This window comes from Taudactylus pleione, unplaced genomic scaffold (genome assembly GCF_031769625.1).
Source record: "Taudactylus pleione unplaced genomic scaffold, aTauple2 ptg000729l, whole genome shotgun sequence".
Taxonomy (NCBI): domain Eukaryota; kingdom Metazoa; phylum Chordata; class Amphibia; order Anura; family Myobatrachidae; genus Taudactylus; species Taudactylus pleione.
The window spans coordinates 977,643-1,001,443 of NW_028285131.1; the positions used below are offsets into that span (position 1 = coordinate 977,643).

The window sequence follows — 23,801 nt, forward strand, 5'->3', positions numbered from 1 at the left end:
ACTGCATAAAACAATTCAATGAGATTTATTAACATTTATTTCTATAGAGCTGAATAGTCTGTCACGCTTTGCAATTGCTGTCATATGTATAGGAAGCCAGCACAACTACTATAGGTCCATTCATGTTATGTAGGAAATATATGGCAGTTCTGGTAAATGATGGGAGGAAATCTATTCACATAATAAAGAGTTTTGTAACTATAGGAACTAGCAGTTAATGGAACAGGAACAGTCTTTGTATAAACGTTGTCTTATATGGATACATATAGGATTATCTATAATAAGCATGGTTTCACTTCCCGGGACTTGCTGAGAATCTGCTCTGCCTTTATAGATTGACCTTACAGCATGATAGTCTCCCTGTCTGCTCTTTAGTCTGTCTGCTGTACAGTATGTCATATAATGTAAGTACAATCTGAGCAAGCAGCAGGAATACACATTATATACATATATATATATATATATATATATGTGTAGAAAAAAATCGGCACTCACCAGGTGTTTTGACAGGATTAGTAAATGTATTTACCACTCGTCAAGAGATAAAGTGCATCAAGTCGATGTTTCGGTCCTAACGAGGACTTTCCTCAGGACATAGCAACAGATAGAAACAGGTCAGCATCCTAGTGTACACCTGGTGAGTGCCGATTTTTTTTACTTTTATGTTAAATGGACTTTTTTGGTCCTTAATTGAGCACCCCGTCTTCATTGATTTTTACTAGAGTGCGGACATTCTGGATTTATAATCACAGTTATCAGTATGCTTTACCTTTAGGGTACTAGTGTATGGATCAGTATCGCTTGATTAAAAAAATATATGAAAACATGAAACACAAAAAAAGGTGAAAACAAATTAAACTGTCATTTAATTTAAATTTAACGTGTACGTTATTGACTTGTATGTGATGTAGTTAAATGTTATATTTATTTGGGCTATTTTAGTTTATTTCATACAGTTACATGTAAAAAAAAATATAATTGTGCAAGTTATTGCCAAATTTTGTCACTCGTACTGCTTTTATACCTAAATTCCGGGTCTGACCCAGAGGTTGGAACAGGGTTCCATTCCGGATCAGACCCGGAATTTCCCCGGTGTCGACCCATCATATTCCTGAGTTGGCGTCGTTCACACCAGACCCGGGTCTGCAGTGACCCGGCTTTTCCGGCGTTGAAGTGTAAAAGTGGACGCTTGGAGATGATAGATTTATTGGAAGACAACAGATATTTTCCACCACCAGATTTTCATTCAGACTCTTTTGTGCGTTTGGAGCTTGTGTCCCTCCCAGCAGATAATAGGGCTTTCGTACAGTTCTATTAATGTGCCAAGGTCGGATTTCCTATACAAATTATGTTTTGAATTCAGAAATTGCTGTATTCAAATCAATTGCAGCTATTTGCATACATTTCAATTAATGTCTGAGTTTTTCAGAACCCTTGAATGCAATTTCCATAACATTTTCCATACCGACACCATCAATCAGGCAGAACGTGCGCTCCTTCCTTCTGTCTCTCTTGGGCTGTTCTTGACTAAACAACACTTATCTGACAGAATGATCTATGGACACTTCAAACAGCCAAACAAAAGTTGTACAGGTATTTATGGCTTCCTAATTAATACTCTCTCAGTTTTTGCTGCCGTCTGCATTAACAAATCCATTTATGCTTTAGCGCAGGCTTGTCAATATTTATCATGCGTCCAGTGGCTTGATTAATTGATGAATGGATTTATTGATTAATGGATTGATTGATTGATTGATGAATGGATTGATTGATTGATTGAGTGATGGATGGATGGATTGAAGCTACCAAGGAGCTTAATATGAATACACATTCCTTGACTCTTCTTTCAATTATAAAATATAAACATTAAATAGATTTTTGGTATTTAGTACAGTAAACAGTACAGTAATGTATTTGTGGCATACAATATGTTGGGTATACTACTTTATATAACTAAGTTAACTTAATTAACGTGTCCTCCAAATATACCGTCATTATAGTAGAGATGTACACCGACCCCAGTGTTTTGGTTTTGGATCCGAATTCATCTTCGTGTTCTGGTTTTGGATCTGTATTTTAAAAAATTAAATAAAAAAAACAGCTAAAATGATGTCATTTTGACCTGTTTAAATGCAATGCAAAACTCCAGTTAGCTTTTAAAATCAGAGTTCCAAACCAGAACTCGGTTCGTCTCAGTACCCCAAAGTGATTCTAAACTCGGCCTCAGTTCGACTCGAAACCCCTAAATTAGGTTGTTGTCAGTTCTCTGGGTACCGAACCCACACATCCTGCTTTATACTATAGTACTAAAGTGGAAATCCTGTAAATCCTGTTCTGCTGGGAACGCAAATAAAAATCAGTCAAATCGAATCTTGGAAATGCACAGTGCTGATATAATACATTGCCGTACACCCCCAAAAGAACGGATTTTGGTGGAACAGACTCAATGTGATCCATCTATAACACCATCTGCACATTTGAGGTACACACTCGTATCACAAAGAAGAGGCAGGTGCCATTGGATTGCCTCCAATCTGCGTGCAGGAATAAAAGTGTGTGGTTTTTTTTGGCTCCAGGGGCGTGGCTAGGTACCTTATGGTGCGGCCACTCCCCCAGCGCCTTGGTTCTGGATCTCCAATAGTTGGGAGGTATACAGTATGCGCAAATACAGCTTTTCCCCTGCTGTGCTCCTTGATTTGTGGGGGTGCATAAGTTAGTGGAGCAGGGTGGCCATACTTGTGTTTTGTGGAGCAGTACAGGTATGAGATTTAGGGCTCTATTTATTAACATTATTTTTACTAAAATAAAGTGAAAAAGGATGTTTTCACACCCTTTTCACATTATTTTAGTATCACCTACAGTTACTATAGGGCAATTGGAGTAGAATACGTAAAATTCTACTCCAACCCCTAAGTATCACTTATTTTTAGTAAGCAGATCACATTTCCCATAATTGATATGGTAAATGTGATCCGACCAGAGTTACTAAAAACAAATTGTAAAAAAATACCCGGGAAAGCCCTGTGATAATAACTAGGAATGTGCGATTTTGCCGGATTTGGATTTGGTTCTAATTCGTCTTCCGGCTTTGGATTTGGATTTGCCAAACTGCGGTGACTGGCTTTGGCTTTGGCTTTGGATTTGGATTTTTTTACAAAAATGTACAAAAAAAGCTAAAATCACATAAATTGGTCTTTTTTTTCTTCCTACAGTATTATCAACCTCAATAACATTAATTTCCAGTCAATTTAGACCACCTCACAGCTTATAATATTGTTTTCAACATTATTGGCCAAAGGTTGCAGTGAGCTGATTGGTTACTAAGTGACAAAGCAGCGGCACAACGACACAGACACCACAGTATAAAGCACATCTATGACACATTGCCACACAGCAGTGGCAGAAATGAAAAGTAGTGCACCCACCCAGTGCGGTACGGCCAGCAGAGTCATAGTACTTGTATACATAGTGGGCTACGGCCCAAGGAGTCACAGTGCACAATCTTATTCACGTTACACCGCACATAGTGCCCCTGATTCACATTTCACCATAAAGTAGTGTCTCTTATTTATGTTACGACACACAGTAGTGCCCCTTTTACACAATGCCCACAGTAGTGCCCCTTTTACACAATGCCCACAGTAGTGACCCTTTTACACAATGCCCATAGTAGTGACCCTTATACACAAAGCCCACAGTAGTAATGCCCCTTATACTATGCCCACAGTAGTAGTGCCACTAATACAATGCCAACAGCAATAGTGTCCCTTACACAATGCCCCCAGCAGTGGTGTCCCTTACACAATGCCCCCAGTAGTGGTGCCCCCTATGCAGTCCCCTTAGTAGTAGGGCCCCCTATGCAGTGCCCCCAGTAGTAGTATGCCCCCCAGAAGTATGCCCCCCATTAGCAGGCCCCCAGTAGTATGCCCCCCAGTAGCAGGCCCCCTGTAGTATGCTCCCCCAGTAGTAGGCCCCCCAGTCGCAGGCCCCCTGTAGTATGCCCCCCCAGTAGCAGGCCCCCTGTAGTATGCCCCCCCTGTAGTATGCCCCCCAGTAGCAGGCCCCTTGTAGTATACCCCCCAGTAGCAGGCCCCCTGTAGTATGCTCCCCCTGTAGTATGCTCCCCCTGTAGTATGCTCCCCCAGTAGCAGGCCCCCTGTAGTATGCCTCCCCAGTAGTAGGCCCCCCAGTAGCAGGTCCCCTGTAGTATGCTCCCCCGGTAGTAGCCCCCCAGTAGCAGGCCCCCTGTAGTATGCTCCCCCAGTAGTAGGCCCCCTAGTAGCAGGCCCCCTGTAGTATGCCCCCCCCCAGTAGCAGGCCCCCTGTAGTATGCCCCCCCTGTAGTATGCCCCCCAGTAGTAGGCCCCCTAGTAGCAGGCCCCCTGTAGTATGCCCCCCAGTAGCAGGCCCCCTGTAGTATGCTCCCCCAAGTACTAGGCCCCCTGTAGTATGCTCCCCCTGTAGTTGGCCCCCCAGTAGCAGGCCCCCTGTAGTATGCCTCCCCAGTAGTAGGCCCCCCAGTAGCAGGTCCCCTGTAGTATGTTCCCCCGGTAGTAGCCCCCCCAGTAGCAGGCCCCCTTTAGTATGCCCCCCCAGTAGTAGGCCCCCCAGTAGCAGGCCCCCTGTAGTATGCCCCCCCAGTAGTAAGCCCCCCTGTAGTATGCCCCCCCTGTAGTAGGCCCCCCCAGTAGCAGGCCCCCTGTAGTAGGCCCCCCAGTAGTAGGCCCCCCAGTAGCAGGCCCCCTGTAGTATGCTCCCCCAAGTACTAGGCCCCCTGTAGTATGCTCCCCCTGTAGTAGGCCCCCCAGTAGCAGGCCCCCTGTAGTATGCCTCCCCAGTAGTAGGCCCCCCAGTAGCAGGTCCCCATTAGTATGTTCCCCCGGTAGTATGCCCCCCCAGTAGTAAGCCCCCCTGTAGTATGCCCCCCCTGTAGTAGGCCCCCCAGTAGTAGGCCCCCCCAGTAGCAGGCCCCCTGTAGTAGGCCCCCCAGTAGTAGGCCCCCCAGTAGCAGGCCCCCTGTAGTATGCCCCCCCCCAGTAGTAGGCCCCTCCATTAGCAGGCCCCCATACACACATAAAAAAAAAAACCTTACCTGTATCCCCGCTCCAGCCGCCGTCCGCTCTGCTCTGCTGCCACGCGACGAGGAGGGAGCCGGAAGACGGAGCTCATGTGTGAGCTCCAGCCGGCTCCCTCCGTGCAGCAGCCAATGAGAGTCTGTGTGACTCTCATTGGCTGCTGTAACAAACACACAGCTGCCGCTGGCGGCTGTGTGTTTGTTCTGTGTAGGGCAGACCGCTATCACAGCGGTCTGCCCTACACTCGAGGAGCCCTGATGTCGGATTCTCTAGTGAGAATCCGACATCAGGCGGCCGCCGTTCGGCCCTGAACGGGGATCCGAGTCAGGCGGGGAACACCCGAACAGGGTTTGGGTGGACTCGGATCCCCTATGTTCGGAGTGGTTCAAATTCCACAGAATCCGAACCGCTCATCTCTAATAAGATGGAGGTGGCATTATCCAGGGTCTCCCCTGGTTACCGGACTCCGCCCTGCTCTAACAGAGAGAGCAGAGCCCGGAGTCGGCCCCAGTAATCAGCTGTGTGGTCTAAACAGACCACACGCTGATTCACTGTAAAAAAAAAAAGAAAAAAAAAGTTAAAAAAAAATTTACTTACCTGACTCCACGGACCGGTGATCGGGCCTCCGGTGATGTCTCCCCTCCAGTCAGCTGGTCTCCCATAGTGCACTGCTGCCCGGTCATCAGGTGATCGGGTCCCAGTGCAGTATGGGAGATCACCTGACCGGAGGACATGGAAGACATCACCGGAGCCCCGATCATGCATGTAAGTGTAATTAAGGGAGAGGGGGAGTCCGCGATCGCGGGGGCGGGGCTTAATGACGGGGACGGGGCTTAGCGCCTGGGGGGTAGCAGCGACGGTCGGTAGGCGCATGCGCAATGCACTTGTCACGGTATTTTTTTGTGAAAATACCGTGACTAGTGTGCGGAGGGGATTCGCAGGGACAGAGCTTTCTCGCAAGCTCTGTCCCTGCAAGGGATTTGTAGTAAATCCCTGTGATATTGCAATGCGAATTCAGTCGTTAATATCACACTACAATCTGCATTCAATTTGTGGATTGTAGTAAATAGAGCCCTTAATGTTGCTGAGCTGAATTAGACGAGATGGGGGTGGAAGGGAGTGCATGCTCAGGAGCGTTCCTTACTATGTAAGGGCATTTCCCCTTGGCAAAGGGAATTTAATTCTTCATCTTGGAATACATATGGGAGACCGGCAGTCGGGATGCTGGCGGTCAGAGAATGGACATTATAGAAACTATGTATATACATCAAGGTGTCAATAGCCGCGAAGGGTGCAAGTTGCCGCTGCCACGGTGATAAAACGCCGGCAACGGCACCTCGTCTCGCACACGTCACGGGGCCACTCCGAGCCCGAATTTGCACAGTTTAGCTATGAGCCCCATGGCGCTGCGAGCACTTTTGTATGACTCGCTGTGGAGGTATCTGCCCATTTAAAGTTTAATGATAACAATAATAATAAAATATACTGTATATTTATATTCTTTATTTTAAACAGCATTTTATTGAAACTGTTTAGCCTTATTAAAAGTACAGACAAAATTCGATCTCCGCCAACACAGAGCTGGCGCAAAAATCAAGTGCCCCCATGAAAATGCGCCTCCTCCACCAGTATAACTCTTTACAATAACCTCGTTCCACAAAATGAATCCTTGAAGAGACGACGGCTCCATACTGATGCAGGTATTAGGAGGAACGGCTCCATACTGATGCAGGTATTAGGAGGAACGGCTCCATACTGATGCAGGTATTAGGAGGAACGGCTCCATACTGCTGCAGGTATTAGGAGGAACGGCTCCATACTGCTGCAGGTATTGGGAGGAACGGCTCCATACTGCTGCAGGTATTGGGAGGAAAGGCTCCATACTGCTGCAGGTATTAGGAGGAACGGCTCCATACTGCTGCAGGTATTGGGAGGAACGTCTCCATACTGCTGCAGGTATTGGGAGGAACGGCTCCATACTGCTGCAGGTATTAGGAGGAACGGCTCTGTACTGCTGCAGGTATTGGGAGGAACGGCTCCATACTGCTGCAGGTATTAGGAGGGACGGCTCCATACTGCTGCAGGTATTGGGAGGAACGGCTCCATACTGCTGCAGGTATTGGGAGGAACGTCTCCATACTGCTGCAGGTATTGGGAGGAACGGCTCCATACTGCTGCAGGTATTAGGTGGAACGGCTCCATACTGCTGCAGGTATTAGGAGGAACGGCTCCATACTGCTGCAGGTATTAGGAGGAACGGCTCCATACTGCTGCAGGTATTAGGCGGAACGGCTCCATACTGCTGCAGGTATTAGGAGGAACGGCTCCATACTGCTGCAGGTATTAGGAGGAACGGCTCCATACTGCTGCAGGTATTAGGTGGAACGGCTCCATACTGCTGCAGGTATTAGGAGGAACGGCTCCATACTGCTGCAGGTATTAGGAGGAACGGCTCCATACTGCTGCAGGTATTAGGAGGAACGGCTCCATACTGCTGCAGGTATTAGGAGGAACGGCTCCACACTGCTGCAGGTATTAGGCGGAACGGCTCCACACTGCTGCAGGTATTAGGAGGAACGGCTCCGTACTGCTGCAGGTATTAGGAGGAACGGCTCCATACTGCTGCAGGTATTAGGAGGAACGGCTCTGTACTGCTGCAGGTATTAGGAGGAACGGCTCCATACTGCTGCAGGTATTAGGAGGAACGGCTCCATACTGCTGCAGGTATACCTTCACTGCCCTCCACTCCAGACTATGTAACTGCTTCTGCGCACATGTGGCTATCTCGCCGGTCCACAGCGGCATTAATGCTGGGAAGCTGCTATTTTGTGATTTGAACACGACCTCCTGTGTGTGACAGGATGAGATTAATCCGCCAATACTGCCAACTCGTGATTAATGTACTTGCAGAGTATCAAATATTAATGGTTCCACCGTCAGTTTGCACTTCCAACCTATCACCTGATTGATGTCATTACTTAAACAGACTGCAGCCTATAAGAATTGTCCATATGCTTTGTAAATAATTACCTACTAATTTAGGGTAACTGAATAAACATAGAAATGTTTCAAAAAACGAATGTGTTCATATCATTACTGTAACACATTCAACAATAAATTATCTGAGCTATATCAGTACAGGGATCCAGCCAATATCCCGGCATATGGGATGTCAGCGCTTAGAATGCCGTCCGGAATCCCAATACCTGTCAGCAGGGCCGGATTAACGGGGGGGGGCCACAGGGGCAGTCGTCCCTGGGCCCCCACACGTAAAGGGCCCCCCACACATCGAGGTTAACGTGTGCCGGAGGAGACGGAACCAGTTCCGCCTCCTCTGGGCCACCTCAGCCCGGCGCCGCAGAGAGGGTCGATTTACCGGGCGCCCGCTGGTAACCAGCGTGCACCCAGCTCTCTCCCCTCTGTAGCAGCCGGACTCGGAGCTCACTCGCAAGCTCCGACCTCTGGCTCACGCAGTGTGCACTATGGGAGAGACATCATGACGTCTCTCCCATAGTGCAGAGGAGCAGCCGGGCGGACCGGACGGCAGCAGTGGACGTGGGAGCGGGGTCTAAGGTAAGTATTAGTTGTTGTTTTTTTTGTGTGCAGGCAACTTTATTACTGGGGGCAATACGCAGGGGACATTGTTACTGGGGACAATGCTCGGGGGACATTACTACAGGGGGCAATACTCGGGGGACATTAATACGGGGGGCAATACTCGGAGGACATTAATACGGGGGGCAATGCTTGGGGGCCATTACTACTAGGGGCAATGCTCGGGGGGCATTACTACTGGGGGAAATGCTTGGGGGGCATTACTACTGGGGGAAATGCTTGGGGGGCATTACTACTGGGGGAAATGCTTGGGGGGCATTACTACTGGGGCACTACTACAGGGGGCACTATTACAGAAGGAGCATTACTATTGGGGGCACTAATACAGGGCCATTACTACTGGGGGCATTTATACAGGGGGCTCCACTACAGGGGGCATTACTATTGGTGGCACTACCACAGGGGCATTACTACTGGGGGGCCATTACTATTCGGGGCACTACAATAGGGGGCATAACTACTGCAGGGCCAGATTGAGGGCCACATAGGCCTGGAGCTGAAAATACCAAGGGCCTATTATGAGAAGCAGAGGAGACGTGACCAGTGCTGTGAGGGTGTGGTCAGTGCCATGTGGGTGTGTACACCAACTATACTCTTAGCCCCAATGTCTCCGTTAATATGTAAAAGAAAAAAAATGCTTAATTTTGTGAGGTAAAATTGTATTTCTATGACTTATGATTTATGGCTGACCATGTGGAGAGCAGATGGCCAGACAACATCATGTTGTCATGACAATGGGCCTATTTTTATGTGGAGGCCTGGAGCTGTAGCTCCATCCGCCCCATTGTTAATCTGGCCCTGAACTACTGGGGACATGACTACAGGTGGCACTACTAATCGGGGTATCGAATAGGCACTGCATAAGGGGCACCACTCCTGGGGGCACTACTACTCTGGGCTCTGCATATGGGACACTACTACTGTGAACACTGACATTACTGGGGGCACTGCGTAAGGTCCCCATTGTGCATGCTCCCAGTTTGTCCACATTTAATAGGGGCCCCCACATGTTTGTTGCCCAGGGGCCCCACAGACCTTAATCCGGCCCAGCCTGTCAGAATCCCGGCACAGGAATCCCGAAGGTAAGTAGCGGGGTTAGGGATAGGGTTAGCATTAGGGTTATAGGTTAGGCACTAGGGGGAGGGTTAGGGTAAGGCACTAAAGGCAGGGGGTTAGGTTTAGGGTGCGGGGAGGGGGAGGTTAGGTTTAGGCACTAGGTGGGGGGGTTAGGTTTAGGCACTGAGGGAGGGTGAGGGAGAGGGGGAGGGTTCAGTTACCTACCGACATGTGTCGGTATCCTTACCCTGTCGAGATGCCGGCGTCGGGATTTTGACTGCCGGGATCCTGAGTGTGGGCATCCCGTCCCATCCCTTCAGTACACAGTGTTATATTGTACATAGGGGATTATGTAACTACTAGAGAAGTGCCCAGGCCCCCGGGCTTTGCTTTTAGTCCTACTTCATCCTCATGTTTCGGTTTTGATTGTGGTTTTGGCAAAACTACTCTCAAGTGTTTTGGTTCGGACTCGGTTTTGGACGCCTTAAAAATTGATTCAACATCAATAAAAATTGATTTAAAAAAAGCTATTTTGGACCTGTTTACATGCCATTCAGAACAAGAGTTTGGTTTTTAAATTAGTGTTCCAAAGTGACAGGAGAACCGAACCGGGACTCAGGGCCTGATTCAGAGCCGGACGCTCTGACCAGAGCGCTCGCTCTGAATCAGGGACGGCCTGGCTTAAAATGGAGCGGCCTCCTGGCCGCTCGCATAGCTGTGGGTGACCACCCACAGCTTATGCGAGCGGCCAAAAAGATGGTCGCTATGGTCAAGACCATCGCGACCATCGGGCTTGCGACAAGACCCTTCTGGTAGGGTCTCGTCTGCCGCAAGCCTGGAGTGCTTTTGGCTCTATCAGAGCCAAAAACACTCCCACTGACATCACTAGTGATGTCAGTGGGGCCGGACCCAGACGGTAGGCGTTCCCATGGGAACGCCTCCGTCTGGGCAGCCACGCCCCCGGCACGCCCACCAAAGGGGGCGTGCTGTCACTCACCATCGACAGCACGCCCCCTTTGGTGCGAGAGCCCGAGCGACGGCTTCCCCATCGCTCGCCGGGTCTCGCGCATGCGCACGACGGAGGTGCTTCCGTCATGCACATGCGCATTTGGGTAACATCGAGCCACTTGCGAGCGTACAGCACTCGCGAGCGGGTCTGAATGAGACCCTCAGTACGACTCAGAACCCCAAAGTTATTCCGAACTAGGACTCAATTCGGCTTAGAACCCCTAAGGTCGGGTGTGTTCGTATTTCACGAAAACCGAACCGCGGATCTCTAGTAACTACTTTGGTATTATTAGTCTCTGATGGGGAAATTCAATTCGGGCAATGTTCTATACTGTACATTGCGTTCCGGGAACAGCACATCGCATAACCACCAACATCCCTGATTTTGTCTCACATTCATAGAGGTGCTGAGGAACATTATAGTGGCAACCGTATATTACAAACGTGCCATTGTGGCCATGCTAGGCGGCACAACAAGGTTAATTGCATTCACCCCTAGCTAATCCAGTAACATTGGTAGGTAATGGGGTGCGGAATCTTGAAACTGCTGAGACTTGTATTACTGGACATCGCCGCTTTAAATTTGACTGCAAATTTGACGAACTGTGCATAATCATACCAGTGGTGTCATCAGGGGCGCTGAGAGGGGGGGGGAGCGGGTTCAGATTACCCGGGCCCGGGCTTCCTGAGGGGCCCGGTGGGGGCCTGGGTCCGGCGCCGCCCCCCCCTCACAGCAGCTCAGCACACAGCGTGTGCTGAGCTGCATTTGGAGACTGCTTGTGGTTGCTGAGCAGCAGCCACAGCAATCTCCTATGCCTGTGCGGGGGAAGGATCACACTGATCGCGCCCCCCCTGGCTTTGCGCCGGGCTGAGGGGGCTCAGAGCGCCCCCTCCCCAGCGCTGCAAATCTTTTCTTTTTTTTTTTCTCTCGGCAAGGGGGCGTGGCCACGCCTCCCCTATTAGGCAACGCCCCCTATTACCGGGGCCCGCCACGGCTCTTGACGGGCCTGGGTGTCATTAGGGGGGTGTGGGCCGCACCAGGGTGTCACCCTCGGAGGGGGTGACACCAAATTGTCGGCTCTCCTGGAGTGCTGTAGTGTGACTTCTGCAGAGCCGACAGTGCAGACTGCCCAGTCTCCGAGGGCAGCCCAACACCTCCGGTGCTGCTGGGATGTCCCCTGAGTGATGTTATCGATTCGGAATCCCCTGCGAGGCCACGCCCCTTTATTTAGACCATGCATCCTTTTCGGCCGGCACGCAGGGGGTATCCAGAGTGCGCCCTGGGTGTCACCGGACCCTGGTCTGGTGACCAGGCTGCCCTCTCCTGGCTGCCCCCACCTGGTGTGAGCAGATAGAAAGTCAGTAACTATGGCATAAATCGTGAACAGCACAGATGGTGTAATGGTTAGCATTACTGCCTCACAGCACTAAGGTCTCACGGCCCTAACTGTGTGGAGTTTGTATATTCTCCCTGTGCTTGTGTGGGTTTCATCCGGGTACTCCGGTTTCCTCCCACACTCCAAAAATATACTGGTAGATTAATTGGCTCCCAACAAAAATTAACCCTGGTGTGTATGTGTGTGTAGATGCAGGCCCGGCGACAGTGGGGGACAAAGGGGACACATGTATTGGGCCCTCAGGATTACCAGGAGCCCAGTTAATGTGTCCCCATTGCCGCAGCTGTATTCAGCAGCGCAAGCCGCTCAGAGACGGAGTAGAAAGGGAGGCAGGCCGCCGGCAGCATAGAACAATAAAGTTTTCTTTGTCCCGGCACATCATGATGCCATATCGCTGGTTCAGAGAGTAGTCGGGTCCGAGCCACCAGGGAACAGGCTGCAGGTAAGTGGTGGCTGGGGAAGAAAGACATGGGTCGGGCGGTTGTTGGGTCGGGCTGGGGTAACACGGTTCAGGCGGTGGGAGACTCTGGGGCTGGGGCTGTGAGACACAGGGCTGGGTTTGAGGCTGACAAACACAGGGGCCGAGGCTATGAGACACAATGGCCAACCTGCATGTACTGTACCTACTGGGAGGTGACGGGGGCCACAAACCATGTGTGCCGGGCCCTAAGACTTCTGTTGCCGGCCCAGTATAGATGTGGTAGGGAATATCGAGTGTAAGCTCCACTGGGGCAGGGACTGATGTGAGTGGGCAAAAATATTCTCTGTAAAGCGCTGCAAAATATGTGTTCGCTATACAAATAACTGGTAATAATAATAAATACATACCTCTCACAAGAAGGGAGTGTGACCATGCATTTCAATACTCCAACATGTTTTGAATACTGGGGCTCATTCAGACCCGCTCGCTAAATGCGTTCGCTCACCCCCTTCATATGCAAATCCAGCGCACGCCCAGCAAGGCAGGTGATCGCACGGCAAGACATTAGCACGCCACTATGTCTTGGCGTGTGATCACTTTGTGAATGCAGGCGCACTCCAGCCATTGATAAGACGCCCAATTGCGCACGTCATCTCCTGGAAGTGCATGAAACCATTGGTACATCGAGCACTATCGCATGTGATCGCAGCGATTGACTTTGAATATACCCTGCCGCAAGCACGGCGAGCACTTCAGTGTGCAATCCCACCAGGTGACGTGTCCTATGACGTTGCCTGTTAATTATGCACGCCTCTGAAATGGCGTTGAGACACTCGGGCACGCCTGCGTCCGCACCTCCACACCCCCGTTACTAGTGGTTTGCCCCAGAACCACCCACAAACGGCCTCTCCTGTCACTCACTCTGCTGGGCTGTCTATGCGCAGCGAGCGATTGCATCCCGAGCGCTCGCACTGGTTCGCGCACGCGCATTGCGATCCGTACGCAGATTGCAAATATCGGCCAGCTACGAGCGATCGCATCCTAGCGAGCGGGTCTGAATCAGCTCCATTGTGCACACTGCCAATCAGGACAGGGCCTCAAATTCGGGATGATACCACCTAAATTGGGACAGTTAAAAAATGTGCAAATAGCCAAATTCAAAATTCTAAAGGACAAAAGTGGCATAAGACAACCTCAATGTACGCAGTTACGTGTCCGAGGCAAGAATAGGCCGCCATGAGGGGGGGCTACGCCGCCATTGTCAGTGTTTTTACGCCATTGCAACGGCAACTCACCCTCTTTGCGGCTCATAGGACTGAGCCAAGTGATTAATGAGGAGAGGAGGGGGAGTGCGCTGCAATAGAGGATGTCTTAGACACAGGCTGACTTTTTGGGGGTGAAAGATGTGCAAATAGCCAAATTAAAACATTTACTAGGTCTTGGATGAAGATAAAGTGAACAGAGATAAAGTCCCAACCAATCAGCTCCTTACTGCCATGTTACAGGCTGTTTGAAAAATGACAGGAGCTGATTAGTGGGGACTTTGGGCCTGATTCAGACCCGCTCGCTGCCGGAGGCAGCTCCTAGGGCTGATGGGCGTTGTTGTTGTCTTCCTCCAGCCCGCTTTTATCATTAGTCATATGACTCACGGCTCCAGAGTCAATGCACCATGCACACATTGAAGATGCACACACTGGTATTAAAGGCATCCTCACAACTGGTGACTTCCTCCTTTGTAACACTAGAAACTTGGCAGCCGACCTTTAGGTTTCTTGCATAGAAAACATTCAATTTTCACGTTACAGATGATAGTTTTTACCCAACTCTGGTGATGATGACACGATTTTGGGAGGAGTAATGATATCACACTTCCCAACATTCCTTGCACACCAGTCATTGGCCTTCATTCAGAGGCGCTCGTAAAATGCGAGCGGTCGCTCTGAATGTGGGCGGACGCTTGTGTTTTGAAGTGCGGCCTCCTGGTCGCTAGCTAAGCTGTGGGTTACCACCCACAGCTTTAGCGACCGACCAGGTTGATGGTCGCGATGGTCTTGACCATCGCGACCATCGGGGCTTGCGACTAGAGATGAGCGGTTCGGATTCTGTGGAATCCGAACCGCTCCAAACATTGGGGATCCAAGTCCACCCGAACCCTGACTCGGATCCCCGTTCGGGGCCGAACGGCGGCCGTCTGATGTCGGATTCTCACTAGAGAATCCGACATCAGGGCTCCTATTGTGTAGGGCAGAGCGCTGTGATAGCGGTCTGCCCTACACAGACCACAAACACACAGCCGCCAGCGGCAGCTGTGTGTTTGTTACAGCAGCCAATGAGAGTCACACAGACTCTCATTGGCTGCTGCACGGAGGGAGCCGGCTGGAGCTCACACATGAGCTCCGTCTTCCGGCACCCTCCTCAGCGTGTGACAGCAGAGCGGACGGCGCGGGAGCGGGGATACAGGTAAGTTTTTATTTTTTTAATTTTTTATTTGTCCAAGGGCCGGGGGCGCTACTGGGGGGGGGAGTCTGCTACTGGGGGGGTCTGCTACTGGGGGTGCAGGGGGGCCATACTACTGGGGGGGTCTGCACTACTGGGAGGGTCTGCTACTGGGGGGGGCTATACTACTGGGGGGGCCATACTACTGAGGGGCCTGCTACTGGAGGGGGCTATACTACTGGGGGGGGTCTGCTACTGGGAGGGCCATACTACTGAGGGGCCTGCTACTGGGGGGGCCATACTACTGGGGGGGGCATACTACTGGGGGGGCTTACTACTACTGGGGGGGGCCTGCTACTGGGGCAGCCTGCTACAGGGGGGGGGGCATACTACAGGGGGGGCCCATACTACAGGGGGGCTACTACTGGGGCAGCCTACTACTGGGGGGGGCCTGCTACTGCGGCAGCCTACTACTGGGGGGGCCATACTACTGGGGGGGCATACTACTGGGTGGCATGCTAATGGGGGGCATACTACTGGGGGGGCCTGCTAATGGGGGGCATACTACTGGGGGGGGGTCTGCTAATGGGGGGCATACTACTGGGTGGCATGCTAATGGGGGGCATACTACTGGGGGGGCCTGCTAATGGGGGGCATACTACTGGGGGGCATTCTACTGGGGGCACTGCATAGTGGACCCTACTACTAAGGGGACTGCATAGGGGGCACCACTGCTGGGGGCATTGTGTAAGGGACACCGCTACTGTGGGCATTGTGTAAAAGGGTCACTACTGTGGGCATTGTGTAAAAGGGGCACTACTGTGTGTCGTAACATAAATAAGAGACACTACTTTATGGTGTAATGTGAATCAGGCACTATGTGAGGTGTAATGTGAATAAGATTGTGCACTGTGACTCCTAGGGCCGTAGCCCACTATGTAAACAAGTACTGTGACTCTGCTGGCCGTACCGCACTGGGTGGGTGCACTACTTTTCATTTCTGCCACTGCTGTGTGGCAATGTGTCATAGATGTGCTTTATACTGTGGTGTCTGTGTCGTTGTGCCGCTGCTTTGTCGCTTAGTAACCAGTCAGCTCACTGCAACCTTTGGCCAATAATGTTGAAAACAATATTATAAGCTGTGATATGGTCTAAATTGACTGGAAATTAATGTTATTGAGGTTAATAATACTCTAGGAAGAAAAAAAAGACCAATTTATGTGTTTTTAGCTTTTTTTGTCAATTTTTGTAAAAAAATCCAAATCCAAAGCCAGTCACCGCAGTTTGGTAAATCCAAATCCAAATCCAAAGCCGGACAACGAATTAGAACCAAATCCAAAGCCGGCAAAAATGGTCCGGCGCACATCCCTACTTGCGACGAGACCCTAAGATTGGGTCTTGGCAACTACAAGCCCCAGGGAGCTTCCTGTTCTGATCGAGCAGGAAGCTCCCCACTGACATCACTGCTGGCGTTTGTGCAGCCACCCCCCCTCCCCGCCTACAAAACGGGGCGAGCTGTCAATCAACACCGACAGCCGCCCCGTCTTGTAGCGAGACCCGTTGCGACGGAGCTGCAGTCGCAGGACGGATCTCGCACATGCTGGCGGCAGCGCATGCGCAGTAGGGGACCATCGACCCGCTTGCGAGCGCTGTGTCAGGCCCTTTATCTTCATCCACTTTATCTCTCTTCAAGCCTTAGTACATAGACCCCTATATCACAAGCTGCATCTTAGAGGAAATCTGCTCAGCTACCAACACTCATCTGGTTCAAATAAGGACACAAGTTTACATCTTATGTATAAAAATCTTTAACTGATTCTCTAATAAGTTCTCATTTTTAGTAGTAAACAGCGTGACTATTATAAAGGTCTTTCTGTGCAGCGAGATTTCTGCTCTAATAAACTGAAAGAAAGAAAATGAAGACGAGCATCAACTTCTGTTTCTGCTGAAATACAAGCGTATTCATAAATAGAACAGATAGACGCAGCTGAAGAGCGCTGGCCCCAGATAGGCACCTCCCCTCTCACCAGCTTCTTACCTTGTGCGGTGAGGTGACCGGGCGGCATCTTCTCTTTAGGTGAGTCCGATGCTGGCCCGTGACAGTATAGTACAAGACACGGCTAGTAAACGCACTGACCTTTTAAATGTCAAACACGACACTTAGTAAATAAACCCTCCGGTGTTGGGCACTGGGGTGAAAATGAAGACACTGAGGGGCCTATTCATCAACACTAAATTAACGTTTTTAAGGACATTTTCCTTAAATAACGTTATTTTAGTATTCATGAAGCCACTTAGCACAGGAGATATCACAGCGTATGCACAGCACGGATTCTAGCTGCGGTAAGTTAGTGTAGACAGGGAAAACTATCTATTTCCTGAAAAGGGTATGCAATTGGGAAGCCGACTGCCTAAATACCGGCAGCCGGCTTCCCGACTGTCGTATCCCGGCAAGGGTGAAATGCCGGGCGTCTAGATGTAGACGCCCGGCATTTCCCCGACGCCGGGAGACCGGCGACCCCGGCATCCCGATCGTAGTGATGCCGGGCGCCGCGAGCGGTGAGGGTTAGGTTTAGGGCTCCCGGGGGGGACTTAGGGGTTGGCACCCCCCCGGGAGGGTTAGGGTTAGGCTAGGGGGAGGGAGGGTTAGGGATAGGCACCCCCCCGGGAGGGTTAGGGTTAGGCTAGGGGGAGGGAGGGTTAGGGTTAGGCACCGCCGGGGGGGACTTAGGGTTAGGCACCTCCCCGGGGGACTTAGGTTTAGGCAGCGGGGAAGGGGGTGGTTAGGGTTAGGCACTTAGAGGGGGGATTAGGGTTAGGCACTTGGGGGGGAGGTTAGGGTTAGGCACCCCTAAGGAGGGTTAGGGGGGTTAGGTTAGTAGATACTCACCTATCCACGATCGGGATTTTAGCGCTGTCGGGCTTCCGCTGCCGGGATCTCTGCTGATGTCGGGCTGCCGCTGCCGGGAATCGAATCATACCGATTCCCCTGAAAAGCTGTCATCGCAAAAATGACAGCTACTGGAATAGATACTTATAGGGAGGAGGAATGATGAATTCTTCCGGTAATTAGGTAGAACTCCATGCCAGTTCTAAACCTAATTACCTCCAGGGAAAGTTTAGTAATGATGAATAGGCCCCTGAGGGGTCTATTCATCATGTTAGTTACTGGGGTCTGGACCGTGATAATTAACATTCTTACTCATGGCAAGCGCCCGTGCAAATTCATCATTGCTTCTGTGTAGAGACAGATGATCCACAAATGAGCTGTCTTACAGAAAGAATCAGCCTTTGTCACCCCTGTATTGCCACATAATGCCAACACTGCAAGCCTCATATTTCACATGAACACCATTACTGCCAGCCATATACTGCAGAAGTAACCACATTAACATCTATAACTTGCCCAGGACCCCACCATATCAAAATCATACTTGCCGACTATTAGCTCCCTCTTTCCGGGAGGGGAAGGGGGGGGGGGGGGTCGCCGGGACTGGGAGGCTTGCCTGCTTTTCCGGGGGGCCGGGAGCGGCACAGGATTTTCGGGAGGGTAGGCAGGTATGATCAAAATACAGTTTCTTAAATTTATTTTTACTTTCTGAGGTACAGGTACTATAAATGAAATGTAGAATGCACCCTATATATATCACCAGCTTTGAAATTGATCAAAAAATGGGTATAAGCAGAAGGTGGCTTTAAAAAAATAAAAAAAAGATAGATAGATATTATTTATTACCAGTTATTTATATAGTGCACACATATTCCGCAGCGCTTTACAGAGAATATTTGGCCATTCACATAAGTCCCTGTCCCAGTGGAGCTTACAATCTATATTCCCTACCACACACACACACACACATATACACTAGGGTTCATTTTTGCTGGGGGCCAATTGACCTACCAGTATATATTTTTGGACTGTGGGAGGAAGCCTGAGCACCCGGAGGAAACCCACGCAAGCACAGGGAGAATATACAAACTCTGCATAGTTAAGGCTGTGGTGGGAATGGAACCCACAACCTCAGTGCTGTGAGGCAGTAATGCTAACCATGAGAGAGAGAGAGAGAGAGAGAGAGAGAGAGAGAGAGAGAGAGAGAGAGAGACCGTAATGTTGGGAAGTGTGATATCATCACACCTCCCAAAATCGTGTCATCATCCTCCCAATGATTTCACTAGGTAAGTGGGTGAGATGCGGCAAGGGTGCACTGCTCTTCAGGGAGTCCTGGATGACTTCCCAATATTCAGGGATACTCCGGATGTTTTAGGAGAGTTATGAAGTGCTATAAGAAATATGGTTATTAACAACAACAGTGCACAGTGGTAAATATGACAAATCAGAACCACCAGTCATGGACATTTATAGCACAATAGCTTCTACTCCTGAAATGTCTGGGAGACTCTTGACTTAGGGCGAGACCTTCTGGACTCCCAAAACAGCATGCAATTCTCCTGCAAGGGTGATTAATACCTGCAAAGGTGCAAGGATGTGTAGCGATGATGGTATTTATAGTGGTGGCATTGCTACTCGGTGGCTTCAGGCAGACCTGAAATGCTTGTGAACATACTTGAAGGTCGATCAGATGACGAACTTCAAGAATGTATTCTTGAAATATACAACCAGGAGACCTTGAATCCTAATGTTCAATCAAAACCAGTGCGCTAAGCGCATAATCAGCATTGAAGACACCAGAGTTGGGTAAAAACTATCATGAGTAACTTGAAAATTGAATGTTTTCTATGCAAGAAACCTAAAGGTCGGCTGCCATGTTTCTAGTCTTACAAAGGAGGAAGTCACCAGTTGTGATGATGCCTTTAATACCACTGTGTGCATCTTCAATGTGTGCATGGTGCATTGACTCTAGAGCCGTGAGTCATAAGACTAATGATAAAAGCTTCTTCAAACACCTTGACCAGATTAAGAAGGAAAGAGTGTCAGAAGTTAATGGACAATATATGTCCTCAGAAGGAGAAGAGAAGGTTACCGTCACTGTCCTAGTCTTCCCACCACTTAGCAGCCAGATACTAGTAAATAATACAGTATATAATGTAGCTACAGTAGACTTGAAAAGAATCTGTGGTCAGTGAAACACTTACACTGCAAGGTTGTGACCTTCAAGAATGACAACATCACAAACTTCATTCACACTTTTACTGAGGGAAATACCTGGGTGAATGCTACCAGTTGTTGAGCAAAAAGTGTGCCACACTGCCTCACGGGATCGACGTACAAACTGCACCCAAATGTGGCTCTTCCTGGGACCCCATAAGGATTATGAGCCCCCTGGCACCATTTGATCCTGCCTTGACCTCCTTGAGAGAATTAAAAAAAAAAAAAAAAGAGATTTCAACGTTAAATTATTAAAATGAAGTTTGCAACAATTGTTATGTTTTGGTTTGGATAAAGCAAACAAATGCAACACAACTTATTGTTAGACCCATACGTGCTGACTCGGCGGTGCATAGCGAGTGGCGCAGGTAACTGGGCACTGCACTGGGTGGAACGCAGTTATCTCATTATGAGGCGGGCAGGACTGGTGGAAAATTTTTTCGGCAGCTTAGGCAAAGCCTTAAATGTCGATTACCTGTAGCTCATGCTCCCTCCCTACAGCATATTCCTGTGTTTATGAATTATTGGATATAATATAATTTATAGACTCTGGTCAGTACAAAAACGCTGTAGATTATCATTTATAACGACTAGATAATCCGTATGCAGTTGAGCCCCGCTAGTTTACACAGATGGTGTAAATTACTGTTTTCCTCAGAGGCTCCCGATGCACAAGAGAGATCTTTCGATCTCTTCCCCGCAACCCCTAGCCAGTCCCGGAAGCATCCCCCAGGGAAGTACTTCTCCTAAATGCCGGTACGATATCGGCCCAATTTGGGCAATTTTGCCAAATCGGAACGACAAATCGGGCATATCGTGCGGTGTGTATGCCCAACTTGCGCGTTCCCGCGTTCACATACGATATTGTGCGATTGGCTTTGCTGCACAGTCAATCACACGATATCGCAGTGATTGTTCCGTCTTTCATTACATCTCTTTAAGTGTGTTGTTGAATTGTACAGTGAACCTTTAGTACATTCCTGCCTATAAACCTCTAAGATTCACCTGCCTAGAACCTCTAAGACAAAACCTGCCTATACCTCCTAAAACCATAAGGTGTCGCTAATTAGCGCTGTGTTTAATTATACCATTAATAAAACTCTAAGACAGTGGAATAGTGGTCCAACGCGCTAAAGATTATTAGTCAGGTAAAAGTACAGATGTTACCACGCTATGAGCTAACAATGAGCGCAAAATAAATTGTACAGTTATTAGGTCATAAGGTACAGTCAATACATACGCGTGCGCTCTGGGACCAGATACCGGCATCAGTAATGAAACCTTCGTCGAAACAGCATAACAGGAACACCGCAGACTGGCATCTCGTTTCAGAGCACTCACATATATACCCGTACTGGGATAAGCAATACAATAGAATACGTTGGCAGGTTCTCATTGGTTCCTCTTCTTGCTTCTTCCGTTACGGTACAGTTCATAGGTCAGTGCAAAGACTCAACCCAGCCTCTTACAGCCTGATTGTGTCCACTTTCCCGCTGCATAATAAATCTAGTCTAAGTTATGGCATACAAAATTTCAAGGAGTTATTCTCTCTATCATTCATATTTCATAGCCGCATGTTCTGGTCTTCTCACCGATGCCACCGGAACGCTGTGGGAACAGAGTAGATCAGTACGGCACCAATCATGGTTCACTTGCCATTTACTAAACCATAGTTACAGAAAACATTCATTTCTTTATATGCTGACATTGCGATTAAACCAAATAATAATCATTCCTTTCGTCCTGCGGGACCATTGCTTTTAAATGTGTATGCGGGGAGAAATGACATTAAATTGTGTTGTGCGTTTGAGGGTCTGTGGGGCACTTAGCGCCCAGCACTAAGTTGGAAAGGCTTCTGTGTATGTGTGTGAGCATGCCAGTATGGGTTTGGGAAAGATCACTAAAAAGCTGGCTGTGCGTCTAAATAGCTATTTTGCGTTGTCCTATGTTTAACATGAAGTGCAGGGAAAACACCACTAATTTGCTACTTTTTGCTACATCGCGTATGTGTTAATGTGAATGCAGGGGAAAACACCACTACTTTGCTACTGCTCAAATACGTTTGTGGTGATTTTAATGTGTTGCAAAGTTATTTTATGTCTGCTAAACACCGTCGGTAGGTGTTTGGGGAAGATTGTGAAAAAGCTGTTCGTGCTACTTTTTAGCAACTTTGCTACTTTTCAAATATAAGTCTGTGATGATTTTAATGTGTTGCAAAGTTATTTTATGTCTGCTAAACACCGTCAGTAGGTGTTTGGGGAAGATTGTGAAAAAGCTGTTCGTGCTACTTTTAGCAATTTTGCACTGTGGATTGTGTACTATGTATTTTTGACAAAATGGCGCTTGTGTAAGCTTTCTTTTCTAAAATGGAGTCTTGCTGCCATTCACAAGATGGTGTCTTGAGGCCAGTCGCAAAATGGCGTCATCACGATTAAATTTTAAACTGAACTTGTCTCAGCCAATTATTCAGCTTCGACAGTGTACCGGCAATCATGTGATGTCCAGAGTGAAGACAAATCGCCCTGAACATCGGCACGATTGCCGGTCGTTTAGGTATGTACCCACCCTAACTCGCTGGGACAGTGGTTACCGCAACCGATGTCCCTGTGAGTTCCCCTTGGTACATAGCCGGGATATTTTTATTAAAAATGAAAATATCCCCGGTGAGTTAGGTACATAATAATCGCCACAGTACCACAATTATTAGTATATAGACCCCTATAAGTTAAGTATTCATTTACCAATTTGGAATGCGTCTTTAAGAAACTGGTACTTGTTACCATCTCCCCCCTATTTTTCAATATATTAATACTTTGAATGTCAACCATCGTCATGTTGACCATGCAGATTTGCGTTGTGGTGATGAATATGCCTAACCCTAAATCTAATCCTAGATTGGTTACCGGTTTGCCTGGACCCATGGATATTCTAATATATAGGTTGGTCTAGTTATGTCAACATTCTAATGGATGTGCACGTTCTGAAAATGTGCATAGTGAAAAGTAAAAAATGTTACATTATAATTATATACAGGTGAATATATGATGCTTGTGGCCCCCATGGGCTGGGGGGGGGCATGGCCAGCACCGGGCACCGTAACTCGAAGTTACACCTCTGTGCAGTAGCGCTGCAGCATCCTAATAGAGAAGTGAAGTGTCCCTCTCCCTTCATGTGTATTTTTCATACATTCTGTTGAATCCTAAGGGTCGATTTACTAAGCAGTGTTAGGAGACAGAGTGAAAAGTGATAAGGTGCCAGCCAATCAGCTCCTAACTGTCATCTCACAGGTTGTGTTTGAAAAATGACTGGAGCTGATTGGCTGGCACCTTATCACTTTCTTATCACTTTTCACTCTGTCTCCTAACATTGCTTAGTAAATAGACCCTTTAATTTCTTATATATCCTATATCTTGCCAAATCTCGTGGCACTACAAGGCCAAGCATAGTCTCTGGGCAGAGGCTGGGAGAGCATGTTTGGTCCATTGTACAGCAGTCCCACAACAGCCTGATGGCTTCGGCATGTCTGACACTGATCTATAGGATTTATTGATGACAGTGACGTATATGTTCACATATATTCAGTGACATAAATGAGTGTACGATGTTCCTGGATTTAGCTCTCTCCATTATGCAGCTGCAGACTCCTCTCAGAGAGACACTAATGCACCTATATATAAACATGTCAC

At 48.7% G+C, this 23,801-nt stretch overlaps 1 protein-coding gene across 1 annotated transcript in view; it reads left to right on the forward strand.

Annotated features, from left to right (window-relative positions):
- Positions 1-23,801, forward strand: part of PCP4 (Purkinje cell protein 4) — a 138,445-nt gene that overhangs the window by 998 nt on the left and 113,646 nt on the right. The gene's annotated exons all lie outside the window — the stretch shown is intronic.